The following is an 11,497-nucleotide window of genomic DNA, read 5'->3' as shown; positions in this document are numbered from 1 at the left end:
CTCACCCTAACCTAACTAACTGGGGAAGGCCCTCTCCTGGCTCTGTCACCCCACTCGGTGCCCTCTGGCACTGGGCTACCCGGGTCCGTCCTCCGGATCCTCGGGCCCCATCCACAACAACTACTACCGGCTCCCAGAGCCCACCTGCGGCCTCACCTGGCCGACATCCTCACAGTGGTGGAGCGCCCAACCAACTACACACACTAACAGGCTACACGCCCAGCCATTTCCACATCACTAATGCACCCATCCAAAGACCATTCTTTCACCCGCACCACAGATGCCAATATCCACCCACAATTTACCTGTACCCTCTACCTAACACTTACACTACCCGCCCCGGGTATCCGTGATGGGGGTCCACTCTTCCCCCATTCACACCTTCGCACCATCCACTCCACTCCACAATTTCCACCATACTCACTCCACGACCATCCATTCCAATACTCCATTTATTCCACACTACCATTCTCCATACCTGCTGGTTGCACACCTGTGCCCTCACACCTGGTGCCACCTGCACCCTCCTTTCTTCCTGGACCATTTGGTCAGCACAACACGCAATCACCACTACTCCCTCATACACTGCTCCATTCACCTGTTCAGTTGCACACCTGTGCAGTCACACCTGTTCAATTCTCACCTATTCAATCTTCACACACACGGCATCATCTCGGCTAACTACTCCCTTCTGAAACTTGCGCTTCCCAGTCGTCCCTTTAAACTATTGCGCTCCCACGTCATTATCAACCACACTAAACTACCTGCGTCCCCACTACAGGTATCAGTCACTATCTAAACCTAACGTTACCTATTGTCATCTTCGCTAGATCCCTACAATATAACCTAACCCACCCGGGCTAGTTTTCACTGCCATACACCCCATAATCTATAGCGCATTTGCCCCACTTGGTGTGAGGGATGGTGGATTGCCCATCCCACCACATCGGGGGTCTCTCACTATAAATTTTGTTCGTCCAAATTCCAACCAATTCAAAAATTTTCCATTTACTGCCAATTCTACCCACTATTATAAATTTCGTATCAAATCACTACTATCATCATCACAGTCCACTATATCCTAGCCTCGGTGCGTCGTGACATCATTAAACTCGGTTCGTAAAGCCGAGCAATGAATTCGGGTGGTTTGGTTGCCTGCAGGTTGAATCCGTCCGGCTTTCGGTTGAAGGGAGGTGGTTTGGTTGGGCCGAGATTCCACGCACCGTCTCGGCGCGGCACCTTGCGGTCCCGGGCCCGATGGCTCAATCTCCCCTGGTCGGAACCCCGTCCCCACGAGGGGGCACCGTTCCGCTTCCTCCCACTCGCCCTTGAACCGGACCGGTCGCCTCGCCCTACAAGGCCCGGACTCGACCGTGCGGGGCGGGGCCAAGCCCGAATCGGCAACGACGCTTCGAAGAGAAGCGACGCAGCATCGATCCGCGCCGGGCCTCGCACCCAACAAAGCACCCCTCGCACCGAGTGCTCGCATCGGCTATCCGTCGCCTTAACCGCTAACCCGGTTACCGTCGATGCTTCACCGGCATGCTCACAAGCATACGCTACCCCTTTCACCCTCACAAAACCCGGCGTTCCAACGCCGTCCGTACATTCCACCAACGCTCTCCCTGTTACACACCACACCTCTCGCGCTACTACCAACTCAGGTGTGCTTTCTTGCACACGTTCCACCACCACCTTACTCTCCGTGTCACACTCCGTACACCCCGACGTGCATTCTCGCTCGCACTCGGTTTCACACTCGCGCTCCGATGTGCCCTCTCGCACCTGCGCCATCACCAACTCACTATTCGTGTCACACTCCGTACACCCCGACGTGCATTCTCGCTCGCACTCGGTATCACACTCGCACTTCGTAACACGCTCACCCCTTGACGCACACTTTTTTTCCACACGCGTGCCATTTCCACTCACACGGGACCCCTCACCAACGCCCGGATGCTTCCTCGATCCCAAGCGCGTGAAAATTCTTTTGTCGCCAAACATCCTCTTACAAAATCTCCCCGCACAATACACAACAGCACGTCTCACCTTCGGGGTTCTTCTTCCTCCCTGCACCAAAACCTGCAAACTTCCATTTGGATTAGCGAGTACATCATCAGGATGTGCATTTAGACTTTGAGCAATTTCCATTCCTTCCTCCGATTGTTGCTCTTTTAACTTGAAGTCCCCGGTCTCTCCAATTTCAACTATACCCATAATTTCTTTGTTCACCTCGACGACCGTTGGCTTTAATAAAATTCCCTCTACCTCATCGGTCGCCGGCTTTTCCAAACCCCGGGTCGCGATTTCTACCCCCGTCATTGTACCCGTGCTTTCCTCCGCTTCGCTCAACCGGCGCTTTTCGACCCGCGTTACCTCCTCGTGCACCCCTGGGACCCTTTCGCCCAACTTGCGGTCTCTGTCCCTCTGCTCCCATGCCTCTCTATCGGCCCTCATTTCGTTCGTTGTTGCTTCAATTTGGTTTCTCCATTTCTCCCCGTTTATTCTCAGCATCTCGGCGAATTGCGCCATGAAGTCTTGCATTTGGGCCGCGCTCATTGGTTCCGCGGCCGTGGCCCCCTCAACCACGTGCGCGAGAGCGCCATTTTGTGCGTCTGAAACCTCCGCAACCACATTGCCATTTTTCTCCTCATTGCTCTCCTCCTCCCTTTCTTCCCCTAAGTCCTGGGTTACCCCTAACCCGTGTATCTCCCCCACCGACATCCGATCGCCTTGATTGTCCATGGCGCGATCTCAAAATTCGGGTTTTATAAAACAACAAAATTTCGGCAGCTCGTAATTTTGACCAAAAATTATTTTTTTTCTACACCTTTTAGAAATTTGGTTCGGGCTTCAAATCTCACTCCCAGACACCAATTGTTACTTAACACAATTGGTGTTCCAAAATTTGGGCCTAACAAATTTAGTCCCAGGTCCGAATCCAACTCCTGACAACCAATTGTTACAGACGCGGTTTTAGATGTTATTTTACCGAGCGGTTGGTATTACCGCGTCCGAACAGTTACTCCCCGATTAGAACCCGATTCCACCCGACGTTGACCAGATCGCACCGCAGATATTCAATCGGGAAACCTCTAAAGCGACCGAAAGAGAATGAAAAGAGAAGAAGACAGAGTACGGAGGAAGAACAGATTTATTATACACACACAAGCAATGGATGGAAGAAGCAGTCACACAGCGAATCGTTAACTTACACTATTCATTTTACTTAACCCCAAGACAACGAGTAGGACAGACGACGTTCACACTTACACGGGGGATATTGCAGGCAGGTAGGGCTTGAGGTGGATTGCTGGAGAGGGGGAGGCAGGGTCGGAGGCAGCAGCTCTCAATTCCTCGCGCTTTTGGCGGGAAAACCCTCTGTCGCGTATCCGCTGCTGTAGACGTCACGCGCTGGCTCGGCACACCTGCTCCTCTTCTTCTGGTGGAGCCGTCTCCCTCCTTTCAGCGCGTCTCTCCAAAGCTGGTTTCCTTTCCGAGTACCTCTCCTCTTTGGCTTGGAGCGTTTCGCATCTCACCGCTCCTCTTGGTGTCGCCTCTTCGCTCATCTCCCAGGTCATCTGGTGAAGCAGTCCCTTACAGTCGCTTTTATAACTCGGGGCGGAATCAAGCCGCCGGCTGCGAGGGCACGCCTACCGGGTCGCTCACCGCGGTGCTGATTGGCCATGCGACCCTCTGGCTCACTCCTCCCCTCTATGACGAGGTGGAGACACGCCTTTCTTCTCCGAGATTAGCACATGGGCAATGGCGGCTTGCGGGATTGAACACAACTCGCACCCTTTTGAAAGGAACTTTGGAGAGCGGAGATGTTTGGGGAAATTGCAAGGGCCTACGCTTATTTTGTTTGATACAATGCAAAGTCAATCTAGTGGGAAACACATATTTAGCCTACATGGAATCAGGAAATACACTATTTAAAAAGATATATCGTGACCTGCGTGTAAGTTTCATGGAATTAACTAGGAGGACGGCTGCGACCATTATTTACATTACGAGGGTGTTTACACATAACAAAACCATACTTTTTTTACATTCGTTACACTTCCTCCAAAATTGTTACACTTCTTAAAAACCGTTACACTTCTCACATTCGTTACCCACTTCTCAAAACCGTTACAATATGATTTACATCAACTACACGTTATAAATTAATGTGCAGGTTTTTTTTTCTGGGGACATACTGATTTTAACTCAGAGGGTCATTTGTACAACATCTATGATATTTTTAGGTAATCCCAAGTGTCATGGAAATCAATCAGGTCCACGACTTGTCCCAAAGGTTGGTTTAATCACATTTAGATCTTTGGTATCATCCTGTAAAATACAATCATGCAATAGATATCAGGGTCTTGGTATCAATCATATAGAAAGGTCCGATAACAGTAGGCAAAGCAAGCGAGTCTAGCATATAGGTGCGTACATACCATTCAAGACTACAGGACTATATGTATATGTCACAGTAAATGTCTCAGGAGTGGCCCCGCGTCGCGGTCGGCCCAGGTCTTATAGTCGCCCCACAGTGGTTCAGGCGAGTATCACTCCGGGGTTCAGCTTCGGTATTATTTCACTACATTCTCCCCGCCGCGGCGAAACTCCCGAGGAGCCTTGACAAACCCGCGAATGCTGAGATGTTCGACAGTGGTGTGATGTTCTCTGCACCACCCGGAGACTGTGTCACTGTGGTGGCTACTGGAGCACCAAAGGTGGGAGTGGTGCTGTCCCAAACAAGTTGTGACGTCAAAGGTGTAGCAGGGTAGATCGCGGTGATCGCTGGTGGGGGTAGAGGTGCCATCATGGTCTGCTGTGGTGGGACAACACTCATCTGTGGCATCTGCTGTGGTGTGACTGGCATCTGTGCTGGCATCTGCTGCTGCACCATCACCTGTGGCTGATGATGAAGGCGCTGCGAGGCATCACTGTACCTGATCATCAAGTTAATACTGTCCCTCATGAAGTCGCTCCAGATGCTCTCGTGGATCGATGGCAGCAGAGTAGTGATCCACCGACCCCAGGCAACACGTGGACATGTCGGGACGGCGGCCTCCCGCAGATGGGCCCGGATCTCCTGCTGCAACTCGGCTGATGTGCGAGCCCTCTCCTCCAGTCTAGTCACGGTGGAGTCATCACTGTGGCGCTTCCTCTTCTTGGTAGCAGGGGCCTGGGGGGTGGTCTGGGGCTACGATGACGGGAGTGGAGTGCTAGCCCGAGACAAGGGATCCTCGACAATCGTCTCCAAGATGTCATCGTCAGCAAGAGGAGCAGACACCGGAGCAGCAGGCACAGGCACAGCATATGGGACCTCAGGTGGTGGGAGCTGTGACGCAGCAATCTTCCTCTTCAACTGCAATATAATGAAGAAAAACATATTAATATAAAACATACGACACATAAAACATATAAATATTGTCATCCCTCTATTTCCATGAGACTTCCACATTGCTAAACGTGTGTTGTTGGCAATCATCAGTACTGTAGTTAGGCAAAAGATGTACTGCACTGTACTGACAGACATACACAGTACTGTACTGTACCATACTGTACTGAGAAACGTACTAACGCGCTGTACTGTACAGAGAAGAGGAATAATTTTAAATAAAATTACTTACAGTAGCACCAGCCTTCTTACTTTGCCGCACCACATGCTTCCCCAGGAACGCAAACCTCTCCAGAGTCCACTTCTCGCGGTCGGTGTGGACATTGGCACCATCGCCGGACCTGCCCTGTGTCGACAGCTTACTAAACTTGGTACGCTGGGACTTGAGCCACTGTTTGAGATCATCCACTGAAAGAGAAGACAACAAATTGCATCCTGTTAGTAAAGAATACAAGTGTGTAATTGATGAAGAACAATGCACTGGACTGTACTGTTCAAAGACAAAATGTTGGCATTTACATAAGTAGCTGTCGTCGTCTTCAATGTGAATGTAGTATTTCAAACAGAATGGAAGCAATGTTGAGTCATTGTTGAGAATTGATTAATGAATGGAAAATTAAATACTTACCAACATCTACTTACCCTGCATTGGAATAAATAAGCATAAAAATGGATTTACCACTTCTACCGATCTCGCTGGCCTTCGCCACCCACAAGGCCTGCTTCTTGGCCTTCTCCGACTTGTCATAGAACAAGGGGTTCTGTAACAACCACTCCACCATGTCATACTCCTGTTCCTCTGTCAGGATGACAGTATCCTTGGCGGGCTTCTTCGCCACCTCGGTCACGGGGGCCACCTCTTCAACGTCCTGGATGTCTGCCGCCTTTGACCCAGAGGCCTCAGCAGCTATGGCCTCTGGGTCAAAGACGACCTCTTCTGGTGCTACAGCTGGCAGATCTGGTACGGTGTCCTCATCCCTCTGTGGAGCCTTGGCAGGCCTCCCCATCTTTCCACGTTTAGCAGGCATGATGACTACAGCTTCAAATACACAAAACTCTACCCTGTCTACAAGCAAAGAGCGTTGTGTGAATCGTCTCCAATCGCCGGCGGTCTTATTGCAGTCTTGCGGACGTCGGAGTAAACCGCCATCCGGGCCCAATGCAGTCGCCGCGATCCGCCATCAGTCATAATCTAGCCGCCAGACTGTCGCCACGCTGCCACCGTGCATCCGCAATGCAGTCGTCGTCGATCTTCAACAGTCGCCATCCCACTCGGGGCGAGGTCAGTGCTTCGTCGCAATGTGGCCGCCTGCAGTCGCCATACTGCCGCCTGACCATATTTGATCGCCCAAAATCGCCAGTAGTCGCCGAAAAATCTTGATCGCCGGCAGTCGCCAAAATATCCGCCTATGTGTGACAGGGGCTTGATACTGAAGACGCATCCAGTTAGTCCTCCCGATGTCGTATGTACTCCCGATACGTGTTTCCTTCATTGTAAAAACTTCCAAATCAACAGTTAAAAGGATTTTGAGCCGATAGCTGTTACGGCCTTGGCAAGATCGATGGAGACAGCGATCTGTTAGCGTATTCACCGCCCAAATAGCTATGTGGAATTCTCTCATGTGGAGATTAAACTAATCGTGTTCACAATCGCTATGTCGTATGCACTCCCGATACGTGTTTCCTTCAGTTGAAATGGGTTAGAATTCTCTCAAGCAGGGATTCAACCCGTGTCCTTGTAAAAGGTCTTTGTCCGAGCTCACCGAGTTAGATCGGTGCAGCCGTGCAGCGATCGGTGCAGCCGTTTTTGTGGCACCCGGGAAAACAACATCGTCACAATGAGAACAATGAACGTGATGTGAACACGAATGTTATGCGTGAGTCCAAACCTGAGAATGCTGGAGACTAAAGCTGAAATTGGGAACACTAAATAGCCTATTTTACTCCTGGAGATCCCAGGATTATCCACCCAAAATATCGTTGAGATCGGTTCAGCAGTTTTTACGGTACCTTCGAACAGACAGACAGACGAACAGACAAAGACCTTTTACAAGGACACGGGTTGAATCCCTGCTTGAGAGAATTCTAACCCATTTCAATTGATTCTGCAACTGGTCCTGACGGCATCAGCCCACGGGTCCTAAAATCATGTTCTTCTGCTCTTTCACTCCCTCTTTCTGTTCTCTTCACCCTCTCTTTTGCTCAAGGTCATCTGCCATCTGCTTGGAAATCAGCCAACATCACCGGTTTGCACAAAAAAGGTGCAAAAACAGATCCCAGCAACTACAGACCAATCAGCCTTCTCCCAATTATCAGCAAAGTCATGGAATCCATCATTGCTTCAGATATTAAATCTTTCCTCTTCTCCAAAGGCTTGATCTCTGATCATCAATTTGGTTTCAGACCTGGTCACTCTACTCTGGACATGCTGCTTCTGCTTTCTCAACAATGGATGGAGGTCCTCAAAGCCAAACAGGAAATTAGAGCTGTCTCCCTTGACATTTCACGTGCCTTCGATACGGTCTGGCACCCTGCTCTGCTCACCAAACTCTCCTCCTTTGGTATCCATGGAAATCTCCACGCATGGCTGGCGGACTTCCTCTCTGGTCCTAGTCAACGTGTGGCCCTGAATGGGTTTCTCTCATCTCCTCTTCCTGTTCAGGCTGGAGTTCCCCAAGGTAGTGTTCTGGGCCCTGTGCTTTTCCTGGTCTTCATCAATGATCTCTCTGACTCTCTTGAAAATCCTCTCTATCTCTTTGCTGACAACTCTACTCTCTGTCGCTCCATTCCTCATCCCTCAGATCGGCAGTCTGCAGCCTCCTCACTCTCTGCAGACCTGGACAAAATCACAGACTGGTCAAACAAGTGGAACATGTCTTTCAATCCTGACAAATCTCACACTCTTACAATGTCTCTCCGAAAGGACCGACTGGACAACCCTCCCATCTACTTTCTCAACAATCCTCTCCAAGAAGTTCTGTCGCTCAAGCTTGTGGGTCTCACTATCTGCCATGATCTTTCTTGGGAAAACCACATTTCCAAGCTGGCCTCCAAAGCCAGTCGCCGACTGGGCATCCTCCGTCGTGCGAAGTCCTTCCTTGGCACACCTGAGCTCCTCACCACATACAAGGCTTTCATCCGCAGCTCAATGGAATACTGTTCCCCCCTCTGGGCTGGTGCTCCTGCCTCACACATTGCTCGGCTTCACGCTGTTGAGGCCAAAGCTTTCAGAATCATTGGAATCTCCTGCGATGGAGTCAACACCGAGGGCCTTTCACTCACTCACCGCAGGCAGGTTGGTGGTCTTTCTGTCTTCTCCCGACTCCTCTCCAGCCTTGCTCCCCCAGCTCTCTCTGTGCTCTGTCCCCCCAATATTCCTTCAAGTCGCACAAGATCTGCCTGCAACCCTCTTATGGTTAAACTGCCAAAGTCTAGGCTCTCTGCTCACCTTCACTCTTTCATTCCCCTTTTCTCCCGCCTCTGGAACAAACTCCCCCACTCCCTTCAATCCCACTCCTCTCTCCAGGTCTTTAAAACAGCTGTTCACCACCATCTCTTATCTTCCCCCATCGAAAACCTTGATCTTTTCTACCCCCGGTAATTCACCCCAGTGTCCTTGCAGTGTTCATATGTTTTATTCCTCTCCCACCTCCCCCCAAGTCCTCCCGATGTCCCTGCTCTCAAATGTTGTGTTTGTGTCCTTCCCCCTCTTCCCCCTCTATTTTGTGTCCTTCCCCCTCTCTCCCCATCTTGTCTGCCGCTCCCCTTGTTTTTTGTGTGTCGGTTTGTCTTTTTGTGTGATTAATGTTAGCTCTTTCACGAGCCTCGATCTTGTATACAAAAAGAAAAAAGAAAAAAAAAGACGGATGGACATTTGGTGAATTATAGTAAGATCTCGACACGTTCCCCGTATGCGGCTTTCAAAGCTCTCACAGGGAAGCATGGTGTTGTGTGTGTTCCTCCCGATGAGGTTAGTGTGGAACACATTGTTATTGCTATTGGAAATATTTTTGGGATGGAAAAGATCCGTGCAGCATCACGAATGAATAAACGTATTGTCGTTTTTTTAGCCGAGGAAAGCCTCGTGCATGAGGTTGTCGTGGCTGGTCTGTCCACGGACAATGGACACTTCGTTCTGGTTGCTCCAGTCGATACCCCAGCTGTTAAAATACTCCTATCCAACATCCCCCCGTTTCAAAAGAATGAGTCACTGTTAGCGGAACGTGCCATTAGTATGGCACGATCGTGTCCCAGATCAAGATGCTGCCGCTGGGCTGTCGGAGTGAACAGGTGAAGCACGTCATGTCTTTCCGACGCCAGGCATACATTGTACTTCCCACATCCAACGTGGATAAAGTATTAAACGTGTTAATTCAATTCCGTATAAAAGATCACGACTACCAAGTATATGCGTCAACCGAGACATTCAAATGCTTCCCCTGTGGAAAGTTCAGACATTTAAAACGCTTCTGTCCCCAAACTGCATCCTCTGTGACCGAGCAGACAGGCTCTCCGGACAATACTGTGCCCCCTCTACCTCTCAACACTGTCAAACAAACTACCCCAACTACTGTCTCAAATGACATCGTACCAAATTTAACGACCGCTGATAATACGAACATGATCATCTGGGATGGGTTTACGCTTGTTCCCTCATTAAGGAAGAGAAAAACACCTCAGAATTAATTTACACCTCGCAAAGAAAAGATGGTAGTTCTTCAGTCAGACACTTCGGGAATGCCACTGTCCGACCAAACTACTACTAGCAACCGGTACGAACTGCTCATGCATGAGAATGTAGATCCCCAGCCCTTACCCGAGACTTTCCCCCACAATGCAATGGAGGAAAATTACATCCCTCCTCGAGGGAAAAGTAAAACTGTTCCGTGTCCTCCTTCTGTGAATGATGCCGAAGTGCATCAAGACCCGACCGAAAAAATAGGAGGAAACCTGATAGCAGAAAACCCGACCATACCTCCAGTGTCCCCAATTTCTGAGCACAATGAAAATATTCCAACCCCAACAGTACCTGTGCCGGCTGTTTTTTACATAACATACCTGAGCACACTGGTAAAACTGGCAGAGAACCTCAAACTGTTAAACCTGTTACGGTTTCCCCTGTTTCCCCCCACTACGCGAGGCTCCTTTAATTCCACTACCCCCTCCTGCTCCTATTAATGTGGAGCAGGATGACACCTGCACACCACAAATTACCTCAGAGCCCCAAGAACCAGGAATTGAAAGTTTCCCGGACAGTGGTTCCGACATGTCCAATGAGGAATCTTACGAAATTGAGGATTTCCCTCCAACAAATGAATCCAATGTCTTACCAACCCAAATATTGAAATTCCTCAATCACACTTTTAGAAAGAGACATGTAGACATTAAAGATCACTTTTCTGACCTGCACGGGTTTATCGACACGGCAAGGAACATCATCCGATGGCCTTGTGACCATTTCATAGAAGCCCAATGTAGCAGATTAAAAAAGTACATCGTGAGAGCAAAAGATGAACGAAGAAAATGAGTTTTGGAAGCTTAAATATTAATGGTGGTGCGAGTCAGTTGCGCAAACTCCAAGTGGTGAACCTTGCACTACAGAAAAAATTAGACGTACTTTTCTTACAAGAAACCCACACTACGCCAGCATCCCATGCAGAATGGAACCAGATGATGAAAACGACCAATTATTTTTAGTGATTCCAATTCCCGAACTGCGGGAGTGGCTTTTCTTTTGAACCCCCATTTCCATCCATCAAGACTTTCCTTTAAGAACATAATCCCAGGGCACTTAGCCTCCCTATAATTTGTAATTAATAACATAAATGTTACTTTGTTGAACGTTTATGCCCCTTCAAATAGCATGGAGTGGCAACGCTCCCTTGCGGTCCCCCTGTACTGTCTTTCCCTCGCGGTCCCCCTGTGCTGTCTTTCCCTCGCGGTCCCCCTGTGCTGTCTTTCCCTCACGGTCCCCCTGCGCTTTCTTTCCCTCACGGTCCCCCTGTGCTGTCTTTCCCTCACGGTCCCCCTGTGCTGTCTTTCCCTCACGGTCCCCCTGTGCGGTCTTTCCCTCACGATCCCCCTGTGCTGTCTTTCCCTCGC

This window comes from Myxine glutinosa, chromosome 2, assembly GCF_964187855.1.
Source record: "Myxine glutinosa chromosome 2, kmMyxGlut1.1, whole genome shotgun sequence".
NCBI lineage: Eukaryota > Metazoa > Chordata > Myxini > Myxiniformes > Myxinidae > Myxine > Myxine glutinosa.
This window is presented reverse-complemented; position numbering follows the sequence as displayed.